The sequence below is a fragment of the Amblyomma mixtum genome, chromosome 3 (genome assembly GCF_055824585.1).
Source record: "Amblyomma mixtum isolate Tamu chromosome 3, ASM5582458v1, whole genome shotgun sequence".
Classification (NCBI taxonomy): domain Eukaryota; kingdom Metazoa; phylum Arthropoda; class Arachnida; order Ixodida; family Ixodidae; genus Amblyomma; species Amblyomma mixtum.
Genome location: NC_143014.1, coordinates 298,631,726 through 298,640,334, shown reverse-complemented (window position 1 = coordinate 298,640,334; position 8,609 = coordinate 298,631,726). Strand labels below are relative to the sequence as shown.

Genomic DNA, 8,609 nt, shown 5'->3' with positions numbered 1-8,609 from the left:
ACGCCTTAAGAGAGCTCTGGTAAGCAGTGGCGCATACCAGAGTCCACATGCCTTTCGCACGGATGATGCCAGACCGTCCACATCTACGCATTCCAAAGGCAGGTCGTTCTTTTATGTACGCATTTCTTGATCCATGTGGGTGGCGTTTGCTGTCTGATTGATCACCGCCTTCTGCAAGAGCTGTTTGGAAGTGTGCGTGCTGAAGTCTGTGGTAATGCAAGATGTTAGTCTGAAACTTTCTGGCGTTCTTTGCCTTTTAATGTCCTTGCACTAAAAAGCATAGCTTCATCAGAGTCTCAAACTCAAGCGTCGGCCGATGTACCACCACTGGCCTTGTGGAAGGCTCGTGTAGTGGAGAGAGTGTGTTTTGTGTTACACGAGATACTGTCGTGCCCCCTTCTTCAGCTGTATGGTACCGGTTTCCTGCACCGATACCCCTCACGACGTGTTTGACGCGGCGGTGGAGCCGAACCACTTGAACTGCATGAAGAAGAACATCTTGGTTCCTCACGCCATGGTTTCTGTCACGAACGGATGCACTCAACTGTGGACAGTGAATTGTTCGACAGAATGTGCCGTTCTGCCTGAAGGCCTGAAGCTTGCGTCATGCAGCCACGACACGCCGGTATCCGTTGCCCTGCTTACCGACGCCTTGGGCGCAGCAGCACCAGAGCTTTACGACGAGTCGCAGTTGCTTCGCATGAGTGACAACTCGCTTTCCACACATGAGCGCCGTGCACTGTTGGCCATCCTCCTGCGACACTCCACTGTATTTGACTTTGCATAGCCCGGCGGCCCACCTTCCATCTCGGACCTTCCACAGGGTTGACACTGGCGCCTCACATCCGATACGCCAAAAGCCTTACCGGGTGTCACCGTCTGAACGCAAGGTTATCAATGAACAAGTGCAGGAGATGTTAACCAAAGGCGTAATACAAGAGTCCTCGAGTCCCTGGGCTGCCCCAGTAATCCTTGTTCGAAAGAAGGATGGATCATGGCGTTTCTGCGTGGATTACCGTCGTCTAAATTCCGTCACAAGAAAAGACGTATACCTCCTCCCTCGAATCGACGATGCCATCGACTGCCTTTTTTCAGCCTCCTACTTCTCTTCTATTGATCTTCGGTCGGGGTATTGGCAAATTCCTGTGCATCCGGCGGACAAGGAGAAAACAGCGTTTATTACACTTGACGGCCTTTATGAATTTAATGTAATGTCATTCGGCCTTTGTAATGCGCCCGCCACTTTCGAGAGATTTATGGACACTATACTCCGTGGTTTGAAATGGGAAATATGCATGTGCTACCTAGACGATGTTGTAATTTTCGGAAGGACGTTCAGTGAGCACAATGCCCGTTTAGCTCTCGTCCTAGACTGTGTGTGGAAAGCTGGCCTTGCGCTTAATTCTAAAAAATGCCACTTTGGTGCGCGTCAAACGTTAGTGCTTGGACACCTCGTTGACAAAGACGGCGTCAGACCTGATCCAGCCAAGACTGCAGCTGTCGAGTCGTTCAAGCCACCACTGTCTGTCAAAGAGCTTCGAAGTTCTTTGGGCTTATGTTCATACTTTCGCCCCTTTATTCATCGTTTTGCGGACATCGCATACCCCCTGATAAGTCTGCTTCAGAAATATGTGGCTTTCAAGTGGACCCCTGAGTGCGACTCCGCCTTCCGCCAACTAAAATTCCTTCTCACGTCCCACCCTATACTTCACCTCTTCGATCCCTCCGCCCCCACAGAGATTCATACCGACGCCAGCAGTGTTGGCCTCGGCGCTGTGCTCGTCCAGCGCTTGCGACAACAAAGAGCAAGTTGTTGAGTATGCAAGTCGCTCGCTCAGTAAGCCGGAGCGTAATTATACGGTCACCGAGCAGGAATGTCTCGCCGTCGTCTTCGCCACGCAGCGTTTCCGTTCATATTTATACGGACGCACGTTCACCATCGTCACCGACCATCATGCCCTCTCCTGGCTCGTTAACCTTCGTGGCCCGTGTGGGCGCCTTGCACGGTGGGCTCTCTGGCTACAAGACTTTGACTACACAGTCATCTAGAAGAGTGGTCGCCGTCACGCTGACGCAGACTGTCTTTCGAGGCTACCCCTTCCTGAATCACAGTCTAACATCGATACTTTCCACCGCTGCGTCGCTTCCGTGTCACCGGTTTTTCCTGATTTCGCCACATTCAAAGCGGAACAGCGGAAACATTCAACACAGCGGTCAATCCTCACGTAGGCTGAAGACACCTCCGGTGCACACCACTTCTGTCTGAGAGATGGCCTCCTATGGAAGAAAAACTATTTATCTACAGGCCAGCGCTTCCTCCTGGTAGTTCCGAAGAGTCTGTACACCTCTGTCTTGCAGGCCATGCATGACGACCCTACATCTGGATATCTTGTGTCAGCACGAGCGCTCCACCGTATCCAGGCGCGCTTCTATTGGCCAAAGATGCGGGCTACGACCGAGCGGTATGTCTCCAGCTGCACTCAGAGTCAACATATAAGCGCCCCACTATCGGTGCATTTGGTCAGCTTCACCCTGTGACACCACCTGCCGCACCGTTCGAGCAAGTGGGCATAGATCTGGGCCCATTTCCCAAATCCTACCATGGGAACCGCTGGATAGTAGTTTGCGTTGACTACCTTACTCGGTATTGCGAAACGGCAGCCCTACCCTCGTCTACAGTGTATCATGTGTCCTCTTTTATGCTGCCCTCCATAGTTCTCCACCATGGGCCCCCAAAAGTTATCAGTGACCGTGGTCGGCAGTTCACCGCTGACGTCGTGGAGCAGCTTCTCCGTTCCTGCACTTCACATTTTCGCCATTCCTCGCCTTACCATCCCCAGACGAATGGGCTCACTGAGCGCACAAACCGAACGATCACTACATGCTGTCAGTGTACGTTGACTCAAAGCACAAGAACTGGGACAGCGTCCTGCCGTTCATCACCTACGCTTTTAATACTGCGCGCCATGAGACTACTGGCTTCAGTCCCTGCTTTTTACTATATGCTCGCCCCCCCCCCCCCCCCCCCCACGCTGCACCCTGGACACCATACTACCATTTTCTTCCGAACATGATGATGATGATCCCTCCATCCTCGAGACACTTTGTCTCGCCGAAGAGGCCCGCCGCCTTGCCCGCCTTCGTATTCTCGCCTCCCAAGATCGGTCCAAAGCGCGCTACGATGCCCACCGCCCTCACGTCACTTGTGGTACATAGATATGAAATGAAACTGTTACAAAAAGGGGGAAACGCATGCATAGAGAGGCCTACAAAAAATGATACGCATGATTGCAAAAATAAAACTAGCTGCAAGAAAATACGTGATTAGAAAAAGCGAAACAATACTATAATTAGGAATACCAACACCAAAACGAATAACTTCACAAAAATAGTCGAAAAACGTTGCAAGTAAACGCAGATATGTACTAGAACGTCACCATTCGTAGAAACATTGAACGAGCAACTGGGTACAATGGCAGAAGGCTATAAATAAAACAAAGTGCACACGAAAAAAGGAACAGAGCTGAATACACAATATTCAAAACAAAGTGAACCAATTGAGGCTATGGTAAACAATAATGTAGTGACAACTTTGTCCTAAACTCATCAACGTCCTTTGCACCTACAATATGTGGTGGTAGGTGGTTCCACTCCGACGATGTTTTTGGAATAAAGGATTTAATGCAGGATGTCCGGCAACGAGGAACGCCAACTTTCCGTCAGTGACCGATGCCGGATGAAACATATGTTGGTATTGTGATCAATGCATCTTTAAGAGTAGAGTCATTTGTTGTAAATTTTAAAAAAGAGACACAGACGTGACACTATTCTGCGCAGAGCAAGGGGGTTAACGACAAACTATTTTGATTTCTGTGACACTGGAAGCACGATCATAGTTGCGCACAATAAAACGCACTGCTCTATTCTGCACAGCTTCTAGGGCGTCAATAAGTGTGTTAGTGAAAGGGTCCCATAAAGAGTTAGCGTATTCTAATTTTGAGTGCACAAGTGACTTACACTGAAGAAGCTTGACAGGGGCTGGTGCTAAGTAAAAATTGCGTTTAAGGTATCCAAGCATGCGGTTAGCGGAAGCTATGATAGAGCTGACATGTGCTTTCGAGGTTAGATCTGATGTTAGAATGACGCCGAGATATTTATAAGATTCCACGGGTGTTAGCACATTTCTGAAGTGCATTTGAGTGCTAGGAACCTAGGGTGGTTTCTTGTGTGTAAAGGGTGACAGGAGACAGTGAAGTGAAGATTTCCTTCATGTCGCTTAACATCCCTAAAAGTCCCCTGCAGTTCCAATGTACTAGGAAAGATATTTTTGTTTATATGTGTGAAGTGAGAAAAACTAGACTAGGTTTTTGTTGGCCCGTGACTCGGAGCATGTCTTTTTTTGATCGATCCAAGGAGCTCCGCCGTCCAACCGATGAGGATGGTCTTGGGCTGCCTTGGGTAGTGTCCATTGCCTCCGCAGAGGCGCTGGACAACCGTGCAGCAGGCACATGAACGTTCAAGTTAGACCTCGACCTGTGGGAAGAGGTCTTAGCACCGCGGACCCAAGGGTCTGCGAAACCTGCTTTGGAGTTTGTGTAGTAGAGTTGGCTACTCCAACCACGGGCACGGGTGATCCTGCCACATGATCACTGGATGTAGCCTGGACAGGTGCCGGAGCCTGGTGTGGTGGGCCGCGCCCACGCACCACATCGGCGAAGTTGGTTTAGCAGTGAAGCAGAATGTTACAATGGTGTGTGAAGGTCGCATACTGGCTTGTTGGTAGATGTTTTCTTTTCTTTTAAAAGTGATGACTTTTTGTTTCAGTCTTTCGGTGTTGGGAAAGACCTTGAGTAAGCGGGGTGTCTACCTTCACAGTTTGCGCAGTGCTGTGCAGCTTGATAGTTCTCGGGATGACGTTCTTTTTACGCTAATGTAATGTGGCGTTTGTGCAAAACAGTGACCAGTCAGCTAGTTCGAGCGCTGATGTCGTGTTTTAATTATTTTGTATTGAGGATGATAATTTTAATACTCTGGATAAGCGGTCACTTCCTCGAGGATTATTTAAACCATCCCAAAAAGAATCAAAACAATCATTAAAAACTGATGGTGATGTCGTTGCCGTTTCTTTACAAGGTTATGTGATGCTTTGCAAGCATCTGCGACAATTAGCGAAACGGAGAGTGGCAAGCAGTAAATTCCTTGTCACAATTTCTACAGGCTGTAATGTGCAGCTGCCAATTGCAAGAAATAATTCCACCGTATCTGCAAAAAGCAAACGAAAAGGAAGCAACTGTTGTGATTGTAAAGTAGCGGTAGTAATGTAAGCACAGCTCAGAACTTTTTTGGCTAAAAATGCGATTGAGACCACTGTAAGTGCGCAATTAAGTTTACCGCAGCTTGTTGCAAAAACATATGACAGCCAGATCACCATACCTTGCACTAAACAGCAATACCTTTGGTAACAATTCGAGCGCTAAAACAGGCAATGTGTGTGCTTAGCAAACAAGGCTTTTATTTTCTCCCCCATACCGTCTGCTGTGATAGCCTAGTCATATCCGCGCTCGGTTCCAATCCAAAGGTTGTCGGTTTGAATCATGTTGCCTTCCTGTGTGTTTATTTCTGTTTTCAGTATTGTTATCATATGTGTGAGCTGTTGTTGGAAACTATCCCGCTCTGAAATACGCTGGAAATTACACTTCGTTTGCATTTCACCATTAAACTAACTGTTGCCCCCCTTTCCGAGGGGACCAAACGTTATGCCTATTGCGTTAGTCTTGAAAAGGACAATGCAGTGGCAGGTCAGTTAGTCCCCAAAAATACTAACCTCTCGCACTCTATTAATCACTTTTTGCTATGACTGTAGAAGACTGTAGATATGTTACTGTTCAAACTTTCTGAGTGAAACAAGCCGACAAAAGATGAAGTGCCGTTTACTGACTACGCCGGGAAACGCAGTAACACATATTCAGATTTACTAATGCAATTTGACAGCATATCGTGGTACATGTAGAAGAAGATTCTGGAAGAACAATAAGGTCTTAATGCTGATAATCGTGGGGGTTACAGGCCAGAAAACACGCTATTATGCAAAATATCTCACATATTTAAACATATATTCACCCTTCGGCTACGTGCTGCGGAAGAAACCAGCCATGAAAGTCGCCTGGGATAGAAGACGGACAGTCAAACTCGGCCAGGGCTAATTGTTCGAAACTTTTCCCGTCTATAACCGCTAGAGACAACTTTTTTTCGTCCTTCACACAAACCAGAGAGCTCAGTATGACGCCGTCGTCTTCATCAGCGGCCCCTGGACGAGCGACGAACACGGGTTCTGAGGGATACCACCCTTCCTTCTCCCAGCGGAGCCAGTCGCCAGTGCAGACGTCGAGCTTGGAAAGAAAAGGCCTGTGCTCCTCGCCATCCACATGGCTGACGTTGTAGCAGAACCGGTACTCTCTCCCATTGCGACTTTGGTTGACACGTGGGAGCTCGCTGCACAGCTTGCCATTGGCCAATTCTTGCGGTTCCAAATACACCCGCTCGCCTGGATCTCGATTCAGAGGCAGCACGAAGCGCCGCATGAAGCCAAATTTCCATGGTACAGGATTTTTTTCTCTCAAATCTAGGCTCTTTATGATGCTGTCATCGACAAAGCAGATTAAGTCTAGCACAAGGTCGTCGCCCCGTTCGAAGGCGTTGATGTGGTGGAAGGTGAAAAATGCAGAGGCCTCGAACACGACGGGATGAAGTTCCCCGGTGTTTTTGTTCATCACATGAAATCGGACGTTCCTCTTAGAATCGAAGTTCAAGGCATGCAAAAACGCAGTGTTACCTAGAAGCCTGGATCGAAGGAGGGCGGGTACGCTGAGGGCCAGGGACTGCTCCAGCACCACTACCCATTTCTCTGTCAGAGCGAAGCTGTGGATGTAGGGTACTGACATGCGTGACTCCAGCGGTATCTTTCCCACGGCTCTCATGCGGTCCACCGAGCTGTCCCCGTTGTCGTTGCCAGGGGGACAGTGAATCAGCACGAACGAAGAGCGCACTCCCAATTGTGTGCCAATGTTGTACGTGGCGCCATCATCCGGGTCCAGATGTGGGTGCGCGGTGGCGGTGTGCACGGCCACCAGGTCCCTCAAATCTTTCCTCTCCAGAGTCTCTAGCGTAGCGGGATCCACTCGGTACATGCACGGGGCCTCTGTCATTGCGTACACCTCGTCTCCAATGGGCATTACGTTCACTAGGGCGTTGTCCGTTAGCTCCGGAGAGAAAAACGATGCCAGACGCTCGAATACAGTGGCACAAGGGTCTGGGTGCGCCACGGTTCCGAATTCGGAGACGACGATCCTGTTAGCTCTCCGATTGCGGATGTATGTCTGGCTCTGAAGAAAGCGAGTCTGGAAGGAAACTTGGCCATTTTCGATGCTGAATTGCCTAACCAGAGCAAGACCGTCGAACACGTGGTTGTAGTGGTCGGGACCAACTGAGGACAATCCTGGGCCATTTCGCAGAAGCCTACCTTGCAGCCAAGCCGGCAGCTCTCCTTGCACCACACCTGTCACTGGTTGCGATATCTCAGGATCGCACGACCGCCCAAACAACTTTCTCAGATCAAGGCCTGGAGGCGATGAGACTTCGTGGCTAGATTCCATCACCTACGCTGCTCGGCGAGTCCTGGAAGGACGTTCGGCGGTGCGGGAAGTGGCGTTGCTGCAGGGCGTCGTATCTTTAAAGGGAGGGTGCGAGCTGCAGATAAAGTGGATGTGCGAGTCTGGGAAGCGCAGGCCGTCCTCCAGTCGCAGATACGTCGAGAGGCTCGGAGAATGCTTATCGGTCACCTATCGGACAAACTAGAAACAGCTGCGCCCGAAACACAAGCGAGGGGAACGCTCACGCTCGCTCTCTCGTGCACAAGACGATGAGAGAAAAACAACCCACCTTATCGCCATTTTGCCTGTCTTGGATACGCTGTTATTTCCAGGGACCTTGAGGTCCCGTTTCCTACCGCTAACCGCCAAGGGGGCTTAGTGGTTAGAGAGCACAGCTAATGAGCCGGAGGTCCCGGGCTCCATCCCGGTCTCAGTTCTATGGAGACGTGACGCAAAGACACCTGTGTGCTGTGCGATGTCAGCGCACGATAAAGAACCCCATGTCAATGTTTTTGTTATGGCGCAACGGGACTTTACCCGATGAGCGCCACGACACAAATATATTTTGACTACGGAAGCTGGCGTCATAGTCCCATTTTCCAACCATTTCACCCTAAGGAAGCCGAGCACCAGACAGAAAGAAAGCTTGTACCCATTTCATAACTGTTGGATACTTGGCGGTTCTGGGGCTCGAACCCCACACCTCCCGCTTACGAGGCAGACAATCAAATGAGTATGCCATCGCTCTGGTCATATGGTCTAAATTTAACAGTAGATTTCTACTACGCTTTCCCTTGTACTCGGCGTCTCGATATGTAAGGGTAGCCTCCACAATTTTTATTTTTCTCTTTCTCTCCGCAATGTGGCTATTAAAATACGTGTGCAACGAGCCTTCCTGCAAAAGGCAGAAACTTCCTTTCTAAGGTGATTTGGATCCAACAATATGAACTTGAATGCATT

The 8,609-nt window shown here is 49.5% G+C and overlaps 1 pseudogene; it reads right to left on the bottom strand.

Moving 5' to 3' along the window:
• Positions 1-5,913: 5,913 nt before the first annotated feature.
• On the bottom strand, positions 5,914-7,750 carry LOC149355349 (beta,beta-carotene 15,15'-dioxygenase pseudogene; annotated as a pseudogene).
• Between the last annotated feature and the right edge of the window lie 859 nt (positions 7,751-8,609).